This window comes from Trachypithecus francoisi, unplaced genomic scaffold (assembly GCF_009764315.1).
Source record: "Trachypithecus francoisi isolate TF-2019V2 unplaced genomic scaffold, Tfra_2.0 Lachesis_group11, whole genome shotgun sequence".
NCBI lineage: Eukaryota > Metazoa > Chordata > Mammalia > Primates > Cercopithecidae > Trachypithecus > Trachypithecus francoisi.
This window is the reverse complement of record NW_022681456.1, coordinates 95527806-95540828: the sequence shown is the minus strand read 5'-3', so window position 1 is coordinate 95540828 and position 13023 is coordinate 95527806.

The following is a 13023-nucleotide window of genomic DNA, read 5'->3' as shown; positions in this document are numbered from 1 at the left end:
GTATTGTGGGAGTACCTGAGAAAGAGAAGAAGTGTAGAAAGAAGGCATCAAAATGAGGTATCTGACTTTAAGTTCAGAAGTTCAAACAGTTCTAGATGATGACAAAGTTCAACTGTGGCCATGGAAGTGAATGGCTCATGGGGGTGGAGATGAATATCATTAGAGATGAAAAGGTCAAGACATAAAATGACCCATGTAGTTAGATAACTTATTCATATGTGGATTGAAAAGACTCAGAATAGTGGCAGGGCTTGAAATGAAAGAGAATCGTGCTAGGTAATAGAACTTTAAAACGTGAAGCTGACATCTGACATTTGAAAAGACATCTCCAATAATCATAAAAATACAAAGTAAAGAATAATTGGGTTCTATTATTTTGCCAGTTTCATAAACGTAAGAGATTGATAATATATATTACCTAGTGGGGACAAAGGAGACAAACTGACACTGTAGGAAATGCTATGATCTTTTTGGAAGATCTGGCAACATATATTAATTCTTCCATTCCACTTTTGAGAAGCTATTCTGTAGAAATACACTTAGCAGCATGGAAGCCACATAGACAAAGCTGTTTACTGCAATCTTGACAACAATATTACAAAAAACTGGAAACAATTAAAATACCCATCAACAGTGGAACAGTGCACCACATTATTAAGTAGTAGGCACTTACAAAAAGAACAAGTTAGAAACAAATGTTTTAAAAGAAAAATATCTATATTAGGTAAAATGTTTTTAAGTTACAGAATTATGTGGAGTAAACAGAAGTAAATAAATTCTATACATGTTGGTATGAAAATAGAAAAAGGGCCAGATGCAGTGGCTCACGCCTATAATCCCAGCATTTTGGAAAGCCGAGGTGGATGGATCACGAGGTCAGGAGTCTGAGACCAACCTGGCCAACATGGCAAATCTCCGTCTCTACTGAAGAAAAACAAACAAACAAAAAACAACAAAAAAAAATACAAAAATTAGCCAGAGGTGGTGGTGGGCACCTGTAATCCCAACTACTCAGGAGGCTGAGGCAGGAGAATCGCTTAAACCTGGGAGGCAGAGATTGCAGTGAGCCGAGATCGTGTCATTGTGCTCCAGCCTGAGTGACAAAAGTGAGACTCTGTCTCAAAACAAACAAACAAAAAAGAAAATCAAGAAAGGTATGAATGCTTACCAATTTGTTCACATGGGATATAAGATTGAAGAGAAAGGAGATTATGAGTGCTTTCCTTATACATCTTGACTTCTTTTAAATCTGTTTTAAGTATGCTAATTACTTTTACCATTGAAAATAAAACTATCATAATGAGCAAAACAATCTACTTCCTCAAAAGAGATTACATTTTTTTTTTGTAACGGGATAATAGAAGTATACAAATAAATTAAAAGGCAGAACAATTGATGAGCCCTGAAAGAGATCAATGAATTAGTAGTTTCTTGAGAACAGAGTCTAAACTAAGAGCTCTTAGAATTTTTCTCGGGGCCGGGTGCGGTGGCTCAAGCCTGTAATCCCAGCACTTTGGGAGGCCGAAATGGGTGGATCATGAGGTCAGGAGATCGAGACCATCCTGGCTAACACGGTGAAAGCCCGTCTCTACTAAAAAATACAAAAAACTATCCAGGCGAGGTGGCGGGCGCCTGTAGTCCCAGCTACTTGGGAGGCTGAGGCAGGAGAATGGCTTGAACCCGGGAGGCGGAGCTTGCAGTGAGCTGAGATCCGGCCACTGCACTCCAGCCTGGGCCACAGAGCCAGACTCCATCTCAAAACAAAAACAAAAAAAAGAATATTTCTCATACCTCATAATATTTCTATGGAAAAAAAAAACCTATTCACATTTTCAATCAGATGTTCATGTAGAGGTTTTTCTATAGTGAGATCTACCTTGTGGGAAATTTTCTTCTTTAACCCCTGTGTTAGGGGTATATTCAAATATTTTTTAAAAATTACTTTAGAATGTCATAATTTCTAGTTTTGTAACCATTGTAAAACAGTCTTTAGAAATTAATACGCACTCCCTAACAGATGTCTTGTTTCATTGTCCGAGAAGTATCCTTAAAACTATTCACAGCGTCTCTAGATACTGCCTGGAACCAGTGTAGTGTTTTACCAAACACAACCCATCTCTAGCCTTTGGCTATAGATGCAATATTACTTGTTATGAAAAAAGATAAAGAAAAATTAGAAACAGAAGGCATACGATAAGAATGAATCTCAACAAAAGTGATTAAAAATTGCTGCATGTGAACAGTGTGCTTTGCAGAACCTGGGGTATAGAAACCACTCCTTCAGCATAAATTGTGATAGTATTACTGTTTTTTTTTTTCTCCACCCATTTTAAGCTAATGCATTGTGTTAGCAGCTATGAACCTGGGAGTCATCAGTGAGCTCCACCCCTTACTTCCAGTTTCACAAGAACCATAAGTAGGTGAATAGGTGTGCAGTAGGGTGGTGGCCATGTCAAATCCATCATGCCCCTGCCAGTCCAGTTGTTGAGCCAACAGGAGGCTGTAATGGTATAAGGAATAAAGGACAACTTCTACCCAACTTATTATCTTCAGTTAAACACAATTTGAAACTTCACTTGTTACATGATATAGTAAGATATTGATCTGGAATCAAATCCCAGCTTTAAATGTATGATTTGGAATGTTATTTTCCTCTCCTATCATTAGTTTCTCTGCCTGTAAAAATGGGACTTACACCATCTTCATACAGTTTTTGTAAACATAAAGTGAGAAAATATGTGAAAAGCTCCTAGTACAAAGCATGCTCAGAAAATATTGACTGTAGACCAGGCGTGGCAGCTCACACTTGTAATCCTAGCACTTTGGGCAGCCAAGGCAGAAGGATCCCTTGAGCCCAGCAGTTTGGGACCTACGTGGGCAACACAGGCAGACAAAGAAAGAAAGAAAGAAAAAAAGAGAGAGGAAGGAAGGAAGGAAGGAAGGAAGGAAGGAAGGAAGGAAGGAAGGAAGGAGAGAAGGCAGGAAGGAAAAAGAAAAGAAAAGAAAAAAAGAGGAAATATTGACTTTATATGTCATCGTCTACCTGGCTTGCACTGTCTGACTCTGACCTCTAATTTAATGCTTGTCTCACTATCGAGTTAACTTCCTTTCTGTCCTTCGTGGCCCTTTTGTTTCTCTAAATGGATTTTCTTTTCTCTGGAACAATTTTTCTTTCTCAAATATTGTGCCCCTTTAAAGTTATAGCTACTAGAGGGCTATTAAACAAGATCCAATCCACTCTCCCTGACCACATTTGGAATTAGAGCGTGGGATTTGTAACAAAATGTTGAAAAATAACAAAATGAATTTAGGAAGCATCTAATCTAACTCCTAATTTTAAGAATAAGGAAACTATATATTTAAATAAACACAAACAGGTAATTGTTATGTTTTTCAAATCACTAGGCCTCTCTATAAATCTATAGTTAAAAAATAAATTTTAGGTTCTTTTAAAAGTTTTCTGATTTTCAAACTACTTATTTAAAAAGATATATCTGAGGGCAAATAAATCTCCATTAGTATTAAAGGTAGTTTGTAGATTATTTTTGTTAATTCACTTCAAATAAAGTCCAAAGTAAATCTACATAGTCAACATAGTCAATTAAAAATGTATAATCTCTAAATTTGAAATATCTTAGTTAAATTTTATTTTTTGCTTTGGCATTCAACAAATTGAAATTTGTCTGTACTTAGATATCCAAGCAACTTGATGCTGTAATCTCTTAATTTTCAACACCTATTCATTCTAAAATACACACAAACTATACCAAATGTTTATACTTACCTAGAAACTAATACAAAATATGCCATAATTGAAAAATAACCTTAAGTAAATACTACATGCTACTGAAAGTATAGATTAAAAATTTAAACAATAAAGAAATGAGGCCAGGCATGGTGGCTCACACCTGTAACCTCAGCACTTTGGGAGGCAGAGGCAGGCAGATCACTTGAGGTCAGGAGTTTGAGACCAGCCTGGCCAACATGGTGAAACCCTGTCTGTACTAAAAATACAAATTAGCCGGAAATTGCTTGAACCCGGAAGGCAGAACTTGCAGTGAGCTGAGATCGCGTCACTGTACTCCAGCCTGGGCGACAGAGTGAGACTCCGTCTCAAAAATAAATAAATATAATAAAATAAAGAATGAAATGAAAATTCCATGTAAAATACACAGTCCAGAAGCAACCTTATATGTTTGTTCATCTACTTTTCACACATATACACAGAGGCCATATGTCCAGAAAGATGTTTTCTATTTCACTTTTGTTTGTTCCCTATACCATTCTCTCATTTAAAAAATGTTGCTTTGATATTTTTGAGAATGTATCAGACCCCAGACAATTCTACCACAGAAACTCTGGTGGCAGTGAGAGTTTTGTCTGCATCTTAGATCTGCTCTAGAGGGGCCTGAGCAGCCAGAAGCTCTCAAATATGGAAGGTGCAAATATATTCTCACACTTAAATTATATTTTAAGAAAAGGTACAAATAAACTGTTCATAAACTGGTTCTTACAATTGGCAAAATTAAGCTAGTACTTTTATATACATTGAACAAGTGAAATTCTGATTTTAACGGGAACCAATGACTATACTGTGGAATTCTTGGCTTTAGTAAAATGAGGAGGAGAGGTTTTTGTTGTTGTTGTTGTTTGTTAAACAGATATATGTTTAGATGCTTAGAGCATTTTAGGAATTGTATATAAGAAACTTAATTGGACAACTTTGAGAGGTGAGCTGAAAGAGAAAATGTTCACTCTCCATGCCCTTAAATGTTTACTTTTCATTTTATACCCCTGTGTTCCATTTTGATTGAATATATGTGTTTGGTTTTTGGCCAGCAGCATCACCTTTATAAAAATGACCAAATAATTTGGTTAGGCTAAAAATCTTCTGGCTTGAGCCTTGCATTGCAAACACTACCCATGATAAAGTTTTATGTATATTATCTCACATCCTCGTTGTCAAGCAGATGTGACTAATACTGAATTCCTCAGGCTACTCTCCATTACCAAATGTGCCTAAACTAGGAGGCTGCTTCAGGCCTCCCTCTCTTTGTGCCTCATTTCCTGAGTCCTCTTTTTTTTCTCTGTGTCGCACTCACTCCACTGGTGATCTCATCCTGCCCCCTGACTCTTAGGAAATTGTCCAAATTTTCTAGACCCCCCTCAGCACTCTAGACACACACATGCATTGCCCCTACCTCTTCAAAAGCTCCACTTGGATATCAAGTAAACACCAAAAATAAAACTTGCCCGAAACTGAACTCATCTTCCCCCTAAGACTTGCTCTACCATAGCCTTCCAATATCAGTCAATGGTATATCCAGGCTTCTAGTTGCACAAGTCTATAACCTGAGTAAAGAATGACTGGAAAGCAGATTGTGACCCATAATCCCAGCTACCTAAAAATGAAGATAGATTTGAATATTAGAATTGAATATATCATAAAATCATTAAAATGATGTCTGAAATATTTAAAGTTAACTCATTTTAAATCTAGGATTTAGATTTTAACATTTTCATTTCCTTTGAATATGTCACCTTTTTTTGTTGTTGTTGTGAGGTGGAGTCTCACTCTGTCGCCCAGGCTGGAGTGCAGTGGCCTGATCTCAGCTCACTGCAAGCTCCGCCTCCCGGGTTTACGCCATTCTCCTGCCTCAGCCTCCCGAGTAGCTGGGACTACAGGCGCCCGCCACCTCGCCCGGCTAGTTTTTTGTATTTTTAGTAGAGACGGGGTTTCACCCTGTTAGCCAGGATGGTCTCGATCTCCTGAGCTCGTGATCCGCCCATCTCGGCCTCCCAAAGTGCTGGGATTACAGGCTTGAGCCACTGTGCCCGGCCGAATATGTCACCTTTTTACAAGCTAAAAAACAGAATCAAAATAAAGCAATCTGGTCCTCCAGGGATCCAAAGATCCAGGCTGAGTCTTTCAATCATTATCAGAATGGCATCACAAAACAAGGTGCTAGCAATAAGGTTATACACTCAGAGTTATAACCACTTAACATTTTTTTCATTAGGAAACAAGCAAAAGTCCAGTCCTTAAATGCATGGTCTACAGAACATCTTGATTTACAAAGGACAAAATGATGCAAATTATGTGTTGTCCAACCTATTGGTAGACCAGATCCAGAGCTGACCATGAACTGGTAAACAGAGAAAATGTTTACATTTTAAAAACTTGCTGTGTGGGATAAAAAATTCCTGGTTGCTATCAATAAGAAAGTAAGTAAAAAATATTACAGATGAATCAAAATGAGGCAGGAAAATAGGGTCTGGAGGCAGGGAACCTAAGGACTTCCTATAACTAAATCAAATGGAAACACTTCAGCTGTGACAAGAAATATCCTCTCCATTTACATAGGGTGTATACTAAGTAGCCAGTGGAAACCTCTAGAGGGTATTTAAACCCCCCAAAATTCTGTAACAGGGCTCTTGAGCCCCTATGCCTGGGCCACTCCCACTCTGTGGAGTGTACTTTCATTTTCTTTCTTTCTTTTTTTTTTTTTTTGAGATGGAGTCTGGAGTCTCGCTGTGTTGCCCAAGCTGGAGTTCAGTGGAGCCATCTCGTGTCACTGCAACCTCCACCTGGGGGTTCAAGCAGTTCTCCTGTCTCAACCTCCCAAGTAGCTAGGACTACAGGCGCCTGCCACCATGCCTGGCTATTTTTTTATTATTTTTTATTTTTAGTAGAGATGGGGTTTTGCCATGTTGGCCAGTCTGGTCTCAAACTCCTGGCCCCAAGTGATCTGTCTGCCTTGGCCTCTCAAGTGCTGGGATTACAGGCATATGTACTTTCATTTTCAATGAATCACTGCTTTTGTTGCTTCATTCTTTCCTTGCTTTGTTTGTGCATTTTATCCAATTTGTTGCTCAAGACACCAAGAAGCTGGACACCTTCTACTGGTAACAAACCCACACTGATACTTGATTTTGCCAAGGTCTTCCACTAAAACATGAAGGTAGAGATAAGTATAGGGGATAAGTGAAAGATTCTCCCTGGGGCCTGAAAGCTTGAAGGGATGAGTAACTCCTCCCTTCACAGTCCCCAAGGCACAAGGCCACTTGCCTCAGCAGGGTGCATCAGCAAGATAGCAGAAGAGGAAGGAGAGCTGGCAGGAAGACACCTACCCTGGCTGGAAGTCACGTACCCCTGAAGATGGAGAAAGAGGCCATCCGGGTACTATGTAGCAGTCACATCAGACTGTGACACTTCCTGTTTACAGAGGACTATAAAATCCTGTCCCATCCTCACTTGGGGCTGATGCCATTTTAGGCCTCAGCCCACCTGCACCCAGGCACTCATTAAAACAGCTTGTTGCTCCACACCACCTCGTGCCAACAGATGTCGGCACACTCTCAGGTGTCGAACTGATACAAGAACCCTTCAATAAGATACTTAGATATTTCAAAAATCAGTTACCTCATAATAAGAAATTAGACATACTGCATTCTTCGATTTGGTACAAAAACAGATTGACAGAGCAGACTAAAAGAAATGCTTAACTCTAAAGAGGGTGGTGACAGCAACACTTTTGACTACAGAATAACTTCTCATTTTCATAGTTAATATTTCTGTTCTTCCATTATGCTTATTGCTATTGAAAAACTTGTCAGGAGCTTTTGCCAAGGCCAAAAGATGGAAAACAGAACAAGTCATAATTAGCTAATTATAAGCTCAGTTAATATCTTTGGGATGGGCCTGTAAAATCTGGTCATTGTTTTGTTAAACATATGCAAACTACAGGATTCCTTATCCCTTTAGCTATAGTTTCTGCTCATATCTTAAAGTTGGGGCAATCCCACTGAGACTCTTTTCTTCAGGACTGAGGTGGGTGCTAGTCATCAAAATCTGGAATGTTATTGTAGGAGTTAAAATCTCAGTGGGAACACCAGAATGCCAAGGAGCAGGACTGCAACGACACTTGCCCCACTCTTGCTGATGTAGTGGACCAGCAGGAGGGAGCCTATCATAATGAGAAGGCATTAATCAAAAACAGCACAATGCCAAGAGCAGTGCCTTATAAGAGATCATAGGAGGGCTTTTCTTAAGCTCAAGGTCAATGTATCCATTGTCTGTGCTGGGGAGCCTTGACGATTTAACTTTACTACTGGGAGTTCCAGCAGCCAGGTTGGTACTGGACAGCATTATAACACACTGACAGCTACAGTCAAGAACCAGATCCCAGTTTATTTTGCCACCAAGGTTTCCTGCCTTCTAATTTTTCCAAAGTCACACAGAGGTTAAGTGGAACAGTGATGACTGAAATCCAGGTTCACCTGATGCCGTATTGCCTGTCCCCTGCTTCTGTGGAGCATTGCTCCAGGCTTCCTGTGCACTGAGAGCTCACAGACAATTGGTCTGTCAGGCTGCGTCATCTGGCCCATCTAACAGCTGGCCATCCAGCAAGGGCTGCTGTTGTTGTTTTTAATAATCCCCTTAGAAAACATTTTAGTGACTCTACACCAATTCTCTGATATTTAACCTTAATTCTTACTTATAGCCCTTGCACATAGTGAAGAGTAGTAATTTGATTAATTCATCCATTCTGAGGACTAAGCTCTGATTTTTCTTATCTTGCCCAAATTCCTATCTAAGGGGTCTGGGGAGTCATAACCTACAAGCCATATATTCCTCATCAGATGGCTTGTATTTAACCCTATATATCCTGACTTACTTTCTGATCTTACTCTGGCAAAGAAGAAAATCAAATTATTTTACCTCAAAACATGTTTCTTTGTGATATTTTGAAATGGCCCTACAAAGCTGTGCTTTGTGGGAAAAAAAAAATTGCATCTGTAAAGAATCTCTATTGACAGCACTAGATATTTTTCTTCCAGGCCCTCCCAATTCTAAACAGATTAGCTGAGAGTCTAGCATTTTTTAAAGTTCAAAATAGGAAACACTTGTCATCTATTGTCTCTAAGGACAGCCACTGTGAGACTTCAAAAGAACCTTGGTCTCCACAATCTTTTATCTTAACCTGAACATTTCCTTTCTGTTATCCCAGGTATTTAGACAAACTCAACTAATTGTCAACCAGAAAATGTTTAAATTACCTAAACACCTTCCCTTCCCCCACCACCTTAAATTGTCCCACCTTTCAGGACCAAACCAATGTATTTCTTAAATCTACTTGATTGATGGCTCATGCCTCCCTAAAATGTATAAAACCAAGCTACACCCCAACCAGCTTGGACACATGTTCTCAGGACCTCCTGAAGACTCTGTCATGGGCCATGGTCACTCATATTTGGCTCAGAATAAATCTCTTTAAATATTTTACAGAGTTTGACTCTTTTCATAAACAATTGAACAAATATTTATTGAGTTCCTACTATGAACCAAGCAAAGGCTAGGAAAAAATCTAGAGCCAAACAAACAAATCCCATAGTACTTGTCTGCATGAAACCGATGATCTAGTGTAAATAGAAATGGGAGACGGGATATATTAAAGAGTAATAACAAAACTGTAATTACTTTTGCGCCAACCTAATAGATGTTAGTCAAAGAAAAGTAAAATTACATCTGTGATATAAATGATGTAAAGAAGACAGTGCTATTATGAGAATTAAACTGGAAAAGAGAGTTTGAGGAAACTTCCCTGTAGACTTGAAGAAAGAACTGCAATCTGAAGAAAAAAATGAGTAAAGTTGGTGAGGGGGCAGCTTTCCAGGCAAGTGTAATGACCTATGAAAGACTCTGCAATGCGAGGAGCATCTCCCATTTCAGGATAGGAAAGAAAGTGTGGGTCAAGAAGAGGCTTGGGAAGAAGGAAATTAAGATTCTGTAGGGGCTATGGACAAAGTTAAAGATTTTAGTCTTTCCCAAGAGTTATGAAAAGTAATTGAGAGAACAATCACAGGATTAGATTTGTATTGGGAAAAGGTCACTGGCTACTGCGACTGGAATGGATAGGCTCAAGAGAAATGGGTGCACATGTGCAGTACGTGACATGGATAAAATGTTCACAGCAGTATGCTGCTCTTAGTAGCCCTAAACTATAACAAGATCAAAGGATTATCAAGAGTAGAGTGAATAAATACATTGTGCTGTAAAAGTATTACCATGTAATATGAGAATGAACAAACAAGTACACACTACAACATGAATGAACTTCATGCATGTAACATTAAGCAAAAGAATACAGACAGAAAGATGTAAACAATGTGATACTATCTGTATAAAGTTAAAAGTAGGCAAAACTAACGTGGTGTTAGAAGACAGGATAGTGATGACACTAGGAGTGGGAAGGGCTAGTAATTGAAAGGAAAGCAGCATGGGGGAGCCTCTGCAGTGCTGGCAAATGCTCTTTCTTAACCTGGGTGGTGGTTAAACAGGATTTGTGATAATGCATTGAGCTAGATGTTTCTGTTTTATGAAGTTTTCACTATATATGTAATATAACATTTAAAAATATCTAAGAAAATGTAAAGAATAAATTGCCAGGCACGGTGGCTCACGCCTGTAATCCCAGCACTTTAGGAGGCCAAGGCGGGCAGATCACGAGGTCTGGAGATCAAGACCATCCTAGCTAACATGGTGAAACCCGTCTCTAGTAAAGATACAAAAAATTAGGTAGCTGTGGTGGCATACACCTGTAGTCCCAGCTACTTGGGAGGCTGAGGCAAGAGAATTGCTTGAGCCTGGGAAGCAGAGGTTTTGTTTTTTTTTTTTTTTTTTTTTTTTTTTGAGACGGAGTGTCGCTCTGTTGCCCGGGCTGGAGTGCAGTGGCCGGATCCTGGCTCACTGCAAGCTCCGTCTCCCGGGTTCACGCCATTCTCCTGCCTCAGCCTCCCGTGTAGCTGGGACTACAGGCGCCCGCCACCTCGCCCGGCTAGCTTTTTGTATTTTTTAGTAGAGACGGGGTTTCACCGTGTTAGCCAGGATGGTCTCAATCTCCTGACCTTGTGATCCGCCCGTCTCGGCAAGCAAGCTGAGATCGTGCCACTGCACTCCAGCCTGGGTGACAGAGCAAGACTCTGGCTCAAAAAAATAAATAAATAAAAAATAAGTTGGTAGAGTTATTGAATGGATGTAGAGAGATTAGTTAGAAAGCAATGGCAATAGTCCAGGTCGGAGAAAACAGTTATTCTTGAACCTTGATAATAATGGTGATGGAGAGAAGAGGACTTATTCAAGGGCTGTTACTTAGAGGTCACAATGAACAGGATTTGGTGGTGAATTGGTTGTGGAGTATGAAGGATGAGGAGGTGTCATGGATGATTTCTAGGGATGACTGAGTTAGGTAGGAAAACAGGCAGTGCTGTGTTGATGAAAAGGGACAAAGTATAGAAGGAATGACAATAAGGGTAAGTACAGAATGAATGAGGATAAGGGTAAGTTTTTATGTTTGGTGGCAGAAATGTAAAGGGTCAACCAATGATCACCTGTGAGAAAAGAAGGGAGGGAGGACTGGGCTTTTTCAGAGAGCAGGAAAAGTTTGAGACCAGTGTACAGAGTGGAATGGTGAGAGAACTAAAGAAATACAGGAGGATTGCTGAATGGTGCTGACAACTATTTTGAAGTTGATCATCATGAATTTATGGTGAACATTTCACCTCGAAGAGTGAGTTGCTCTAGCAGCACTCAGCTTCTCTTTTCCAGATATGAAGAGAACCAGTGACTAGGATCACACATGATTGGAATTTTGTCAGATGGGTATGATCAGTATAGTTTTTAACTTATCATATTAAGTCAAAATATCAGTGAAAGATTGTGATAAATCCCAATTTTCCATCCCATTATAAGGACAAAGAATTTTGAATATTCACCTGCTCAGAGTTCCCCAAGAATGTGGAAATTCACCTGAGAAGATGAGACACAGATGAGGGGAGTCAGTGTGACATTTGGACCCTTGGTCATAGGTCATAGGTCATAGGTCTTCAGAATTACTCCTCTCCTCTCTAAGCTTAATTTCTATTGCTACTGCAGTTACATATTACCATCTCTCTTTCCTTTCCTTATCTTTCTATTTATTACTCATTTTTTTCCAAGTCTCTTTCTCTCTTATGTCCTTTTCCTTTGTGGGGATTGTACAAAAGATATAAGCATGAAGTGGACACATTAAAATTGTATAGGAACACCAGCAAATTTGGGTCTAGAGAAACTGAATTGAGAATAACTTCATGTTTCAGCTGTTTGGACATATTATTTTACATACAATCCAGGCTTTAGTAACCGGTAGGATCCATTGCAAAGACAGAAAGTTCATACAGTTTCAGCAACATGCCATCGGACATTTGGAACCTTGACCCAATTGCAAAGAAAGCAATTTTATTATTGGCATGTGCCTATCTCCTTTTCCCTTTATTTTGTTAATACTTTATTTATGGATTCATTCAGTCATTCTGTTACTTATTCCACAAACATATCTTAAGTAACTACTATGCATCAGATAATGAGCACTAGTTCAGTATCCTCTATCAACTCATACTTGGGGTCTTTTAACCCAAAAGGACTACCTCTTCTACAAAATTATCCTTCTCTCTTCAATGATATAGCCACCCAAGGAGTTCACTTTTCCCATTGCCTAGACAGAGCCAATTCATCAAGACAGGGGAATTGCAATAGAGAAAGAGTAATTCATGCAGAGCCAGCTGTACAGGAGACCGGAGGTTATTTATCTATTTATTTATTTATTTATTTATTTTGGAGACAGAGTCTTGCACTGTTGCCCAGGCTGGAGTGCAGTGATGTGATGTCAGCTCACTGCAAGCTCCGCCTGCTGGGTTCATGCCATTTTCCTGCCTCAGCCTCCCACGGAGTTTTATTGTTACTCAAATCAGTCTCCCCAAGCACTCAGGGAGCAGAGTTTTTAAGGATAATTTCACGGGCGGGGGGAAGCCAGTGAGCCAAGAGTGCTGATTGGTCAGGGATGAAATCATAGAGAGTTCCTACACCCAGGAATGAACAAGGACAGCTTGGAGGTTAGAAGCAAGGAGTCAGTTAAGTTAAATCTCTTTCACCATCTCAGTCATAATTTTGCAAAGACAGTTTCAATCACTCTCTTTGGGTTTTAT